Raw genomic sequence first — 14,150 nt, forward strand, 5'->3', positions numbered from 1 at the left:
ATGATGAACAACAGTCTACCTCAAGAAAGTCAGTCGGACGCTCCCCTGCAGACAATCAACACATTATAGAAATGTTCTCAGGTAATGAATATGGATCACTCAGCTTCTATTATCAACAACTTGGTCAGAACTTTGCTGAGAAGCTTTTGAAGAGATATCTGTCTGTAGTCAAGGTTCCATCCAGTTTTTGTTATCAACAGAATCAAAACTTCATCCAATTGGCTTTTTACCTGCAAAATTATGTGCATTGTCACACGTTTTTATTAGCAAAAAATCTTCCGTTGAGCAGTTTCCGTACATAATTTTGAATGTATCACAAATTATATCATATATTGTGTACTCCAAATATTTCTAAAATGCATAGAGTAATGAGTAGTGGTGAAACGGATCGCGGTTGATCCGTCATCTGTACGGATCATGCTCTACGGTTCGGAACACATGTGACCTGCAGATTAACCGTAAGTTTATTCATCATTGCGTAAAAGATAGTTTTAGCGTGCGCATGCTCTCGCTCTCTCTCCATTATCTGGAAGAGTGTATTCTTGCATGTATCTAAACTTAAACTGCTTAAAGCGTGTGACCTGCGGATTAACTGTAAGTTTATTCATCATAGAGTCAAGCTTTAGCGTGCACGTGCTCTCGCTCTCCAGTTTTAACATGAACGCGCTCTCGCTCTCGCTCTCTCCAGCACGTGGACGAGTACAATATTAAAGTGCATTCTCGGGTATATCTTAACTTAAACTGCTGCTTAAGCAGCAATGTTGTGTTACGTCAAAGCTCAAGTTTGTGATCCACGCACAAGCGTGCACCACTTCAGCAATTTTGACGCGCCGCCCATTCATGATTCAGTAACGCATTTAAAAAGATGAGAGAACGTCAGTCGAGATATTTAATGATCGCCACCTCATAACACCCGTCACATTTATCATCTGATCTCTAGAGCTGATCAGCTGTTTACTCTGATTCCACATTTATATCATATGTATTTGTTATACATATTGTCATTTTTTTAATGCAGGCATACTGTATAACACAGCCTAGAAGATAAATAATAATGTTAAATAATCTGTTAAATTAATCTGTTGATATCTTCAGGGTACTTTCACAACTTAATTTGTATAAAATTCTTTAATCCTTTATACAAGCGCCCCTATTTTTGAGCATTTTATCGATTGCAAAAACAAGTTATACATAATTGTCAGGGATGTGGTGCGGAGAACCCAAATGCAGGCAGGCAACGGCAATGACGGGGTTAACAGATATTTATTGAAAAAACAACACAGAAACAAGAAACCCACGGTGGGGCAAAACTAAACTAAGAACATATATATATATACAGTATACAACAGAAAACAAGACTTCCCACGAGGGGGCAAAATGAACACGGTCAAAATCACAAGAATAAAATAAACAATACCAAACTAGACGGTGAACAGGATCTGGAACAACAAGGCACACAAGGACCGAAGTACACGAACTACAGACATAGTACACGATACAATCCACACGCACAAGACAAAGAAACAAGAGGGTATTTAAAGGGAAAGACAAAGGAGGGATAACGACACGGGGCAGGTGTGATTAATCAAACACTCAGGGAAGGATAACAAGGAAACGAGATGGCGGGAACACAGACGAGACACTGGAGAGAACGCATACTATTGTCAAAGGACAACAATATGTTTCTCTCCACACATAACCAAAGGCCTTGCCATGGCTCTGCTACAGGACCAAGAAAGACATGACTAAATGAAGCAGAGCCATGACACATAATAATAACATGTTACCAATTCAATTCAAGTATATTTCTATAGCGCTTTTCACAGTTTACACTGTTCCAAAGAAGCTTTACATGAGACACAATGTAGAACACACACAAAACAAACACAAATCAAACATTTGAAAAAGTTTGAAAGTTAATTCAGAGTTCAGAGCTGGCATTCTCTGAAGTCCTTGCACTGGTTGGCGTCATGTTTTCATTCGTCATTCTGTCACGTGACACTACATTTGTTTGTGATAGAGGCCGTTTTACATCAACTCTTTCCAATTGATTTCCGAATGTTTCCTATATTGTGGAAGGTGTAAAGAGAACACTAGAACACTATGTTTTGCTTTGAGAAAAGTTTCTGGAAAATCAGAATGCCAATCATGTCTTGATGTGAATCCAGTCCTTAGCTCAAGGTCTTGGGTTGACATTAAAAACTTTGTCCATAATACTCTTCAGTCTATGAAAAAGAAACTTGATTCTTGCAGGAATGCTGTCAAATGTCAGATAAGTGTACTTTATTTACATTTCACTTTTTAGAGTGAGCGCTGCACTATTTTATTTTGTTGTTTTCTTTTGTGTTTTGTATAAACTATGCACTTTACTTATATATCCTTTTTTCAGAGGAAGTGAGCACTTTACATTTCTTGATTTTGTTCAAAATTTCCATTTCTCTAATGGGGCATTTTATTTACATTTTCATACATTTCAGATCGAGCACTTTACTTTTTGGGGGGAGAATACAAATATTTTATGGAAACTATGCACTTTACTTATTCTTCAGTTCAAGTAAGCACTTTATAATGTCTATCCTTAAAAATATATATGCACTTAAATACTTTTTTAATTTTTAATTTTCATTTTTGTACAGTGGTCAGTGCACGTTTTGTTTTTCATTGTCTGTTTAGTTTCTTAAGTCTGTCTGAGTTTTTGTTAGTTTCTATATGTTGTTATGTGTGTTATGTTATAAGTTATGTTATTCTGTTCTGTCATTCGCTCATTTAATCAGCGAATGTTGTGACGGTGACCAAATAAATGGGTCGTTTAGTCTGTTCATCACCACTCACCTCCACACCAAGACAAACGCTACTGGAAAGGAGGGAGGTCTTCACTTCTGTGGCTCTCTGCCTGATGTGCCATACGTGCTACACACACAGCTGTGCTGCGGCTGCGCGCCTGCATGGATGGGAGAAAGGCATTGGAACTCTCAACATTTCCCGACCTGACCTGAAGTTTTCTAATTGTTTTTGACAGTTAAAGCTGTGCGCAAACAGAAACACATACGCGCGCACTAAGGGTGTGCAAAGCAGCCGGTATTTGTATTTGTATTTGTATTTGTTGAGGGGGGGAAAGTATTTGTATTTGTATTCGAGTAAAATTCAAAATAGGTGTAAAAATCCAGTTTTTTTGCCCACTGCCATATTAAATTCAAAAATGCAATATAATACAAATATATAAATAACAAACATGTATAAAAATAGAAAGAATAATTTCAAAGGTAAACAAGTAACTTCACCTTCTGCATGATGCATTTAGTTTATATAAATTAGTTTTAGTTTCTTTTTTTACTATTAAATAGTAATATATAGCCTATGACTTTTATTTTGGCAGGTTGTCGGAAGACGCTTATTTTTTAGTATGTCTGTTTCTTCACTCAAACAATAACATGTTTGTGAAATAAACTCTCAGAGCAACTCTGGAGATGAAGTTCATGTGTTCATGTCCTCATTCAACGCAGGCGCAGACAAATTCATGAGCATCACGTGTGTAGCACGGTAAACTGTGCAGTTCATTCACTCAGACATGCAGAACAGACAGATGACATATGTAAATAACAGGATTCGGCATCCACTAGTGCGCATCTAGTTTTATGGACTCAATGCAGCCGGAAAACAAGTTTCACTCGCAAACTAGACTAAAACTAAGTGAAATAGCAGTTCACCATTTCAATAAGCTATCACTTATTTATCAGCATGAGTCACACGTGTGAGCGTGTGAACAGACTAAAATGCGTGTGTCTCACGGTGAATGCGTGAGACTTGAGAGCCGGTAACATGAACAGAGTTTAGCGGGCTGTGCGTCAGTAATAACGGTCCGTGGGGAAACGCAGCGCTCCGTGTGTACTGTAGTTAAATGGATTAAACAAAGCTTCGAGGCAACAAAATTTGCCTCGATGATTTTTTGTATTCGAATTACTCGAGGAATCGTTTCAGCCCCAGTGATGATGTGTTGTGTGCTCGTGCTGTAGTTCCATCCCACTCTCCCGACTAGTCCCACCTATAGCCAGAGGTGGGTAGTAACGCGCTACATTTACTTCGTTACATTTACTTGAGTAACATTTTGGAAAATATGTACTTTTTAAGTAAAATTAAAAGTGTGTACTTTTACTCTTACTTGAGTAAATTTGTAATAGAAAATCTGTACTTTTACTTCGTTACATAACTTACATTGCGTGACGTTCCTTCATTTTAAAATATGCTTTTTAAAACGCGTTGTTTATTTCAAGGTTGTCGTCTCTTTTTACGGGCATTCCCGAGTGATCGATTCTTTTGAGTCGATTCTTTTGAAAGCATTAATTGAACAATGGGCAAAACCACTTGAATAGGCTAATGAATCAGTTCAAATGATTTGTTCAGTTCGCAGCACGATCTGAATCATCTGAAGCAGGATTACTCACTCCTCGTAGCGCGAAACTTAAGAACACGCAGAACACAAAGAGCGTTGGATGAAGTGGATATTAATCTATATCTATACAATCAAAACTGCAAATGTGTCATATTGTTTGCCAGCAATGATAAATGCCCGCCATATGCGCGCACCCGCGCGACCTGTTCGTCAGACACCGCAACATGCGCGTTACCTGTCAGACACAGAGACGTGGGCTTGCAGAAATATACATTTGAAGAACAGAAGGAAGAAAACTTGTTGATGGGCGTGTGGTTCACTGTTTACTGTTTGTTTACAAGTAAGAGCGTTTCACAACACACACGTGACACAACACGAGAAAACATGAGCTTTGTTCAAAAATGTGTATTTCATTTAAGAGAGCACTGCAGATGTTCTAGATCATCTTAGGAAATGCTCTGAGTTTAGTTCATGCTTTAGTTTGACATGGTCTATTATTCTAAATAAGTTGTGTAAACTACATTGACATCAGGACTAGATGAAATTTACAGAAATGCTTGTCTCTTCTGTGTTTGTCTATTCTTTAGTCTCTCTAGTATATTGCAAAGATATCTGCTTATGATAATTAAAAATATTGATGAAAATGTAATATTAAAATATTGGCGTTAATATTAATTGATGTAGTAGGCCTATATAATCATATACCAAGTAACTAAGTAACTAGCTACTTGAGTAGTTTTTTCATTGCATACTTTTTTACTTTTACTCAAGTAAATTTTAAAATAGTGACTTTTACTTTTACTTGAGTAACAATTTCTCTAGTTACTTGTACTTTTGGTTACTTGAGTTAACTGATCTGGATGGCGTATCTAAGCCCGACCTCTGCTGATAGGCTCGTGGTTTGATCGGAAATAGTATGCGTAAGGCTGAGCTTCTTTGTAAATTTGATCAAACTAAATACTCTTCGAAGATACGACGTATGCAATACTACTGTATAGGCACTCAAGATTAATATGAAACTGAGTGTGTTGCCCGATCTTTAATCCAAGCCGCGCAGTTCTATGTCAAAATAAATGTCCTTCTGCAGACTTCCGTACGTATTTCACATTGCATCCTTGGAAGGAGACCCGAAATGCACAACGAGAGGTTTATTCTCAAACAAGACCTTATTTTGTTAGGTTATTTTGTGGTAAAATAATTTTTTTTTTTAAAGTGGAGTAAAACATAAGGGAACAAAGAATGACATAGCAATAAGCATTACAAAAACTGCACAAACCTAACCTTTTTTTTTTTACTTTCCCATGGTATAACCCCTAAAACACGAAAAATTCAGAAAAACAACGTCGGACTAGCAAATCACGTGGTCTCACGAATTCAGCCACTTCGCTTTTGAGACGCTCCTGGTATTGAGGACGGAACAACATCTGGCTGGTTAGCTTTAGTGAGACATGTATGAATCCAACGTGTAGATGACTCAAAGCCGTGAATATGCAGAAAGTCATAAATATTAGAACAACGTTTCAAAACCTTATATAAAACATAAGTGTAAAGCCTGACAACTTCCTATCGACTAAAACGCATATGTTAAAACGATAAAAATGTTTACCATAGAAAAACAATTTAAGATGTGTAAATATGTTTTTTGGATATGTAAGTCAAAAAGTCTTGAGCAAAATTGTTGTTAGCACGAGATAGATGTTGCATCCACGTTGTATATCGTAGTTTGGTATTAGGATTTAATCATTTGCTCGTAAGGTAAATCTGTTCATTAAGACAAATAGGGTATCATAGTAATTATATTTACACATCAGGTTATTAGAGAAGTGTGAACTAAATTATGACTTCCGAAGCACTGGTTTATAGCGGACATGCAATTTAAGAAGTGTATCTTTATGTCTGTCATTTGCTGACATGTGAGATTTGGAATGGGTAATGCATGTGGGCTTTCCTTCATATGCCGATGCACGTCTACATCACTGAAAGACATGGTGAAGGCAAATTAAAATGCAATGTGTGTTTGAAAGTTCTTATAGAGCAGTCAAGAAAAGATGAAAACACAAGCATTTGGCTGAATATGATAAATAAACTAAGTAAATTTTTTTTTAAAAAGACCATCAAATCAGGGGCATAGATACATGGTGGCCATGGGTGGCCACGACTACCCCTGAATGATGGATGGCCACCTATCTGGCCACCTCTGTTGTGCGAAGCAGTTTTAAGATGTGTGTCGGAGTTTACGGAGTGTTGCGCAGATCATTTAGCGAATGCACTGAAAGTAACGCGAGAACATTACTCTTGCGTTAATATGATGTCATACGCTGACGCACTGACGCAAACAGTCTGAGCGCTATAGCTGAACAGCTGCTAACCGCTTCGTGACAGTGCACTGTCTGTGTACCATGGAAGTTCATCGCGAGCAAAAGGATCAGGTCAGTAAAATCAGTCTTGTTTAACTGGATTCCATTCATTAATTACATTTTCGCAAAAGTTTAAGTTGGGGTACTGCAATGTTTATTTTCTATACAAAATGCTAACTTACTGCATAATGATAGCTAGCAAATTATTTTAAAATAATGTTGGCACATGAAAGCATTGCGAATAAATTTTTACTTTACGTTCTTTTTGTATGTTTTGACCAGCAAACTATGTGTAATGAAGAATTGGTGTAAAGTACAGTAGAAGTTTAAGAATTTATGTCTGTTTTGGTCACCCTAATAAAATCACTGGGACTTACCTGGCCACCTCAAAAAAAAAAAAGTTCTGGCTACGCCCCTGCATCCCATCCTTTAAATCAGGAACATTGAAACCAGAGCATCTCTATCTTGAGAGCACTATACAGCATGTTTTGCTCATTAGAAGTCAATTGCACGCGACTTACAGATGGGAAAGACATTTTTGCACAAGTTGGACTTTTTCTGCAGCGGGTGTTAGCATTTTTATGCATGCTTTTTGTGTGTTAAGTGTAATATATTTTAGAGCATGTCGATAAGGTTTCCTAAATTTAACTACGATTTTACCATTACTGTAGTGACACTAATCCAGCACGCAACCTGTGCGCAATCTGTGTATGACAAAGAAATATTAGATACGGAAGCCGTGTCATGAAAAAATACTTATAATGCTATTTACATATACAAAAATACAAGCTACTTCATATCCTTGCAGAGAAGACCTCTATTGCTCATGTTGCTTTGTTAAGAAGAAAATATAGCACTAGCATATTCAATAGGACACTCAAAGAAAAAAACATAAGCGGAGTTATGTTTAGATGGTTAGTGCGAGAAGAGCTGGTTTTCTGATTAGTTAGGAGAATATAGCGAGATTATATGTGTTGTCCCAGTAGAATGCTCGGGTACAGCAGGGCAGGTTCATAGTGGTCACTCATTGCCCGAGGGTCGGGAAGAGCCGCAGTCTGGCTAGATCTAAGGTAGCAACAGCATCCCTGTGTGGGAGAATATAATCAGCGCTCGCGTGCGCTGAAAGACTACGCAAATAACCGGGGTCATGTAATCCAGGCAAATTTACGCATGGGACTGTAAACAAATCAGTCACCCGATTAAAACGTTCCGAGGGCGCTGTGCGACCTGCGTGGAGTGTAAAACTGAATTACGGTCCGCTTAAACGTCACGACGATTTACGAGCGGGTCGTGTTTGCAACGCTGGATGTCTGAAGACAGTCCTTTCAGTAAGCTAACGGCAAGGAATTGAGTCTTTCAACTCACGTAAGTTTTACCACAGTTTTGATCACACCTAAATACAGTGATAAGTAGTATCATAGGAAGGAGAGAGAGAGAGAGAGAGAGAGAGAGAGAGAGAGAGAGAGAGAGAGAGTGCTTCATTTAATTACTTATTCATTCCTTGCTTTGTTTATTTGTTTATTTACTNGTTATACTTCTAATTTACGTTATAGTGTACGTATTGTTTAATTATATTCATTATAATAATTATGGATATACAATATTGGTTGATGTTTTTGAACATGTAACAAGGAACGTCATTGAAAAGAAAATAACATAACAGCCATTACCTCATTATGTGAGGAGTTTCAACTAAGTTAATGAGTGACGGGAAGCTATGCTAAGGTTAACTAGCCTATAGCCTACATCTTGCTAGTAACTTAAACTCAACTCAACTTTATTTATATAGCGCTTTTACAATTTTCATTGTTACAAAGCAGCTGCACATGAGACACATTGACTACAAGCAAAACAATCAAAGTTGTACCTGCAAAAACAAGAAAAGGTTGAAACACAGAAGACAGACACACCCACACACAAAACACTCCACACACACAACACGCACCAACACACACAGACACAGAGACACACACACACACGGATGCGCACGCACACACACACAACACACACACACGTACGTACACAGACAAGTACGCACACACACACACGCTCAGTGAGAGCACACATTTAGGATAAAGGAGAGAGAAGCACAGGTCAAATATAACAGATAATAAATTCCTATATGCAATATTAATTAAGTAAAACTTTAAAGATTCTAAAGCAGCCCCCCCGGTCAGGCAGATAGTGCAAAAACAGTATGCAAACGGTGGCGAGGAACCCAAAACTCTAATCGAGAAAAAAAACCTCAGGAGAACCCAGGCCCAACCAGGGGATTCCAGTTCCCCTCTGGCAAAAGCTGCTGCCTCTGCACAAGCTCCAGAGAACTTGCACAACAAGGCTAAATAAAATAAATAAACTTAATAATAAAATAAATTATAGTTTAAGATTATCATTAATAATCTAATAGCATTTGAAGTTTTGTGGTGAAGACATGTCAAGAGACCGCGTCCTTCTTTATCCAGCTCTATCATCTCAGCTCTTGTCAGGTCCCCACTTCCCATTCTCCGCTCTACCATCAGGTCAGGCCATGAACTGCATCCTGCTCGCTGTGGTAACCTTGGAACAATGAGACAAGACTGGCTGAGAGTAGAGTACTGTTCTGTACTCTTTGATGCAACAAGTACATCAGTTGTGTTTTTGGTTCCGGTTGATCTAACTAATGCAGCCTAAACCCTCTAGAAGATTTATATTATGGAAGAGTAGTGTATGCAAGATTAAAAAGATGCGTCTTTAGTCTAGATTTAAACTGACAGAGTGTGTCTGCCTCCCGGACAGTGCAGGGAAGACTATTCCAAAGTTTAGGCGCTAGATAGGAAAAGGATCTACCACCTGCACTTGATTTTGAAATTCTAGGTATTACCAACTGACAGGACGCCTGAGAGCGTAATGCACGTGAAGGACTGTAATACAAAAGGAGTTCATTCAAGTACTGAGGAGCTAAACCATGTAAGGCTTTATAGGTAATAAGCAAGATTTTAAAGTTAACGCGATGCTTTATAGGTAACCAGTGCAAGGTTGACAGAACCGGGCTAATATGTTCATACTTTTTTGTACGTGTAAGAACTCGAGCTGCCGCGTTTTGGACCAATTGGAGTTTTTGTAATAAGCCTGCAGGGCAACCACCTAACAGTGCATTACAGTAATCTAGTCTTGATGTCATGAATGCATGAATTAACTTCTCTGCATCTGAATTGACAGCATATGACGTAGTTTAGATATATTCTTAAAATGGAAAAACGCAATTTTACAGGTGTTGGCGACGTGGCTCTCAAATGACAGATTACTATCGAATAGAACGCCAAGATTCTTTGCTGACGACGAGGGTTTTATGGAACATCCGTCAATAGTTAAACAGTATTCTTGGTTGTTACTTATAGCAGTTTTCGGTCCAATAAGTAACACTTCCGTTTTGTCCGAGTTCAGTAATAAAAAGTTGTTACTCATCCAGTTTTTTATATCGACTATGCATTCCATTATTCGATGGAACTGCTGTGTTTCATGAGGCTTCGAGGAAATATAAAGTTGAGTATCATCAGCATAACAGTGAAAGCTAACTCCGTGTCGCTTTATTATATCTCCTAGAGGTAGCATGTATAATGCGAAGAGCAGAGGCCCTAAGACTGAGCCCTGTGGTACACCGTACTGGACTTGCGATTTGCGTGACACCTCATTGTTTATTGCTACAAATTGAAAACGGTCGGATAAATAAGATTTAAACCATTTCAAAGCTATTCCCTTAATGCCGACATAATTTTCGAGTCTATGTAGGAGTGTGCTGTGGTCAATGGTATCGAATGCAGCACTAAGGTCTAGCAGCACCAATAACGAGATACAACCTCGGTCAGACGCCAATAGCAGATCATTTGTAACTCTGATCAAAGCAGTCTCTGTACTGTGACATGCTCTAAATCCAGACTGGAATTCTTCATTGATGTCATTCCTTTGGAGGAAGGAGCATAATTGAGTTGAAACTACTTTTTCCAGAACTTTAGATATGAAAGGTAGATTCGATATAGGCCTGTAGTTCCTTAGTTCTCTAGGGTCGAGTTGGGGTTTTTTGACAAGGGGCCTTATAACAGCCACCTTATATGCTTTAGGCACATGTCCTAATGTCAGAGATGAGTTAATAATACCAAGAAGAGGATCTATAATTTCTGGGAGCATCTCTTTCAGTAGATTTGTAGGTATAGGGTCTAGTATGCATGTTGTTGATTTAGATGATCTAATAATTTTAGACAGCTCATCTTGATCTACGGTATAAAATAATTGCATTTTCTCCTTAAGGGCGCTGTAGTTAGTTTGTTCAGCGGGTTTCACTTCTGATTGCATTGTTATAATTTTTTCTCTAATATCTTGGATTTTATATGTGAAGTAGTTCATAAATTCATCACTGCTATGCTGATATACAGGATCAGAAGTCACTGACGATTTATTTTTTGTTAATTTAGCCACCGTGTTAAATAAAAACCTAGGGTTGTGCTTGTTTTCTTCTATTAGTGATGAAAAGTAGGCGGATCTAGAAGTTTTTAGGGCTTTCCTGTATTTTCGAATACTATCCTTCCATGCTGTACGAAATACCTCTAATTTAGTTTTCTTAAAGTTGCGCTCCATTTTTCGGGCCGCTTTCTTTAGAGCCTGAGTGTGTTCATTATACCACGGTGTGGGGCTGCCATTTTTAATCTTCTTTAAACGTAGTGGAGCAACTTTGTCTAGCGTTACCGAGAAGGTGGAATTAAAATTTTCAGTGGTAATGTCAAGATCTTCAACGTTATTTCTCATGATTTGAGACAATTCGGGCAGATTATCGAGAAACGCATCTTTGGTAGTTGAAGTTATTGTTCTACCATATTTGTAACAATGAGTTTTTTTGCAGCCGTAGGCCAGTGAAGCAAACATACATAACTCCCACAAGTGCATACAATTAGACACAACTACACAAGCATTGTTTTAACCTTTTTAACCGAACGTTAACGTTACTCTGTCAACAGCCTATTGTCTAAATTACCGAGCTAACAGAGCTACGTAAACAGAGCGAACATGAGAGCACCCGACTGCAGACGTCAATAATGCAGCGTAATGGAATAATCTCCCATCAAACTCCGCTTCCCGAAAGTTATAAACTGCCTCCGGAACCCAGTTAAGGTACAAAAATCTATTCAACAAAAATAGTGATGCACGCAGTGAAGTCTTTTTTCGCTCAGCCGAGCCTTCTCTGTTGCTGTGTGGAGCAGCCTGTGTCAGTCACCTCTTTTACCCCCCACCCCCCGACTCCTGAATGTCACTCACTCACTCACTCATGCGGGCATGCACTGCGGTCTCTGAGAAAACGCAGCTTTTTGATATAAAGTTTTTCTTGTTCCCGAATACAAATATTTTTTATATTTGTTCGAAATAAGTATTAGTAAAAAACACGCTATTTGTGCCTTTCCGAATACCGTATTCGGGTTCGGCTCCACCCCTAGCACGCAAATTTTAACCAACGCGATTTGCACTTTTATTTAGAAGACAGACCCTAATTTTCTTATATTGTAATTGCCTCACCTCATCTTTTCTACTCACAATCCAGCTTTTAATATGACCTCTCCGTCTCTCTCTCTTCTCTCCGATCTGTGCTCTAATTTCTTTTCTCTCCTTTTTTCATCCCTTTGCTGTTTGTAGTTCTTTTTTGTACCTTTTCGATGTTTCTTTTTACTTCAAAGCGTGCTCTGTCCTGTCTGTCTCAATCCTATTACGCACCCTACTAGCTTGACATGGAACGTCCACTCGTAATTCTCCTAACTCGTATAGGTAGTGAGAATGCCAGTCATCACTAAGAACGAGAGGGACCGACAGAGTGGGGTGCGGGTCGACATGCTAGGCCTGGAATGGAGAAGGTGAGGAGAAGCACAGGTTTAGAACCCATGGACAAGATACAGTGAAAGACAGTGGTGAACCCGACCCAGGGTAGGGAAGGGAGTCTGAGCCATGACAGCCAACCGAGATTAACCACCCGGAGATGGAAAGACCTGGAGCGCCAGTATTGAGTGAGAAGGCAAGCACCCGGAGTAGGCAGATCCATTGGTAGAGAGCACATACCGAGCGCTGACCAACAGTACAATAGGTTGGGTGGAGAGGATCCGGTGACGGATGCAGGCCGGCTGCACTCATGTGCGTCCCGTCTTATCGGTTCCTAGGGGCCAGAAACTCTCTCCTGGCCTTGTTCCAGGGTGACTAACAGCAGCGACGGACAAAAGGCCAGAGAACAGAACGGGACCCGCCAGCGTCGGGTTCCCTGATGAAGAAAGAGTCCAGCCAAGGTAGGATGTAATCTCTCCTCCAACGAGCGACGAGAGAAGGGGGACGATACCTGATGCAGCCGAGGGAAGGGAGTTGTGGAGCGTATTCTACCCACGAGAGTTGAGAGCACCAGGAGCTAGGAGTAATTAGATGTCAAACAGCGGAGCATTCTAGCTAGATCCTGGTTGGCCCGCTCACATTGCCCATTGGTCTGGGGATGAAAACAGAAGACAGACTCGCAGAGGCCCCGATCTGTCTACAAAACTCTTTCCAGAACTGGGACGAAAACTGAGGTCCCCTATCCGAAACCACATCGATCGGCAAGCCATGGAGCCGGAAAACGTGATCCACCATCAGTTGAGCAGTCTCCCGGGCGGAGGGGAGTTTGGGTAAGGGATGAAATGAACCGTATTGGAGAAGCAGTCCACCACAGTGAGAACCACGGTGTTACCCTTAGAAGAGGGGAGCCCTGTGACGAAATCAAGAGCAATGTGCGACCAGGGGCGGGAGGGGATGGGCAAGGGGCGGAGCAGACCAGCGGGAAGGGGCGTCTTGCATTGAGCGCAGGTCGGGCAGGCCAACACAAACGTTGACGGATGGCAGCCAACGTTCTCCGAACTCCAGGCTGGTTTGCCATGAGTGACCCCACTGCAGGACATCCGGGTGCAACGCAGCCGGCACTGACAACCGACCCTCCGGACACTCGATTGGCACTTGCACCCCTTGACCGGCCATGGCTACCCGCTGTTCGATACCCCAGGAAAGAGCTCTGACCACCATCCTCTCAGGAAGGATAGCCTCAACTGAGAGCTCTCTCTCTGGAGCCTCGAACTGGCGTGATAACGAATCAGGTTTGAGATTCTTGGCCCCTGGCCGTTACGAGAGGGTGAAGTTGAATCTGCCAAAAAAAAAGGCGCAGGCACAATCTCTTGGCTGAACAGATGTACTCCAAGTTCTTATGGTCCGTCCAGACCAAGAAAGGCTGCGCTGCCCGCTCCAGCCAATGACGCCACTCACCCAAGGCCAGCCTAACCGCTAACAACTCTCGGTTACTGATGTCGTAGTTACGTTCGGCAGGGTTGAGGCGGTGAGAGTAATAGGCGCACGGGTGCACCTTCCCATCTGCA

Source organism: Triplophysa rosa, linkage group LG6 (genome assembly GCF_024868665.1).
Source record: "Triplophysa rosa linkage group LG6, Trosa_1v2, whole genome shotgun sequence".
Classification (NCBI taxonomy): domain Eukaryota; kingdom Metazoa; phylum Chordata; class Actinopteri; order Cypriniformes; family Nemacheilidae; genus Triplophysa; species Triplophysa rosa.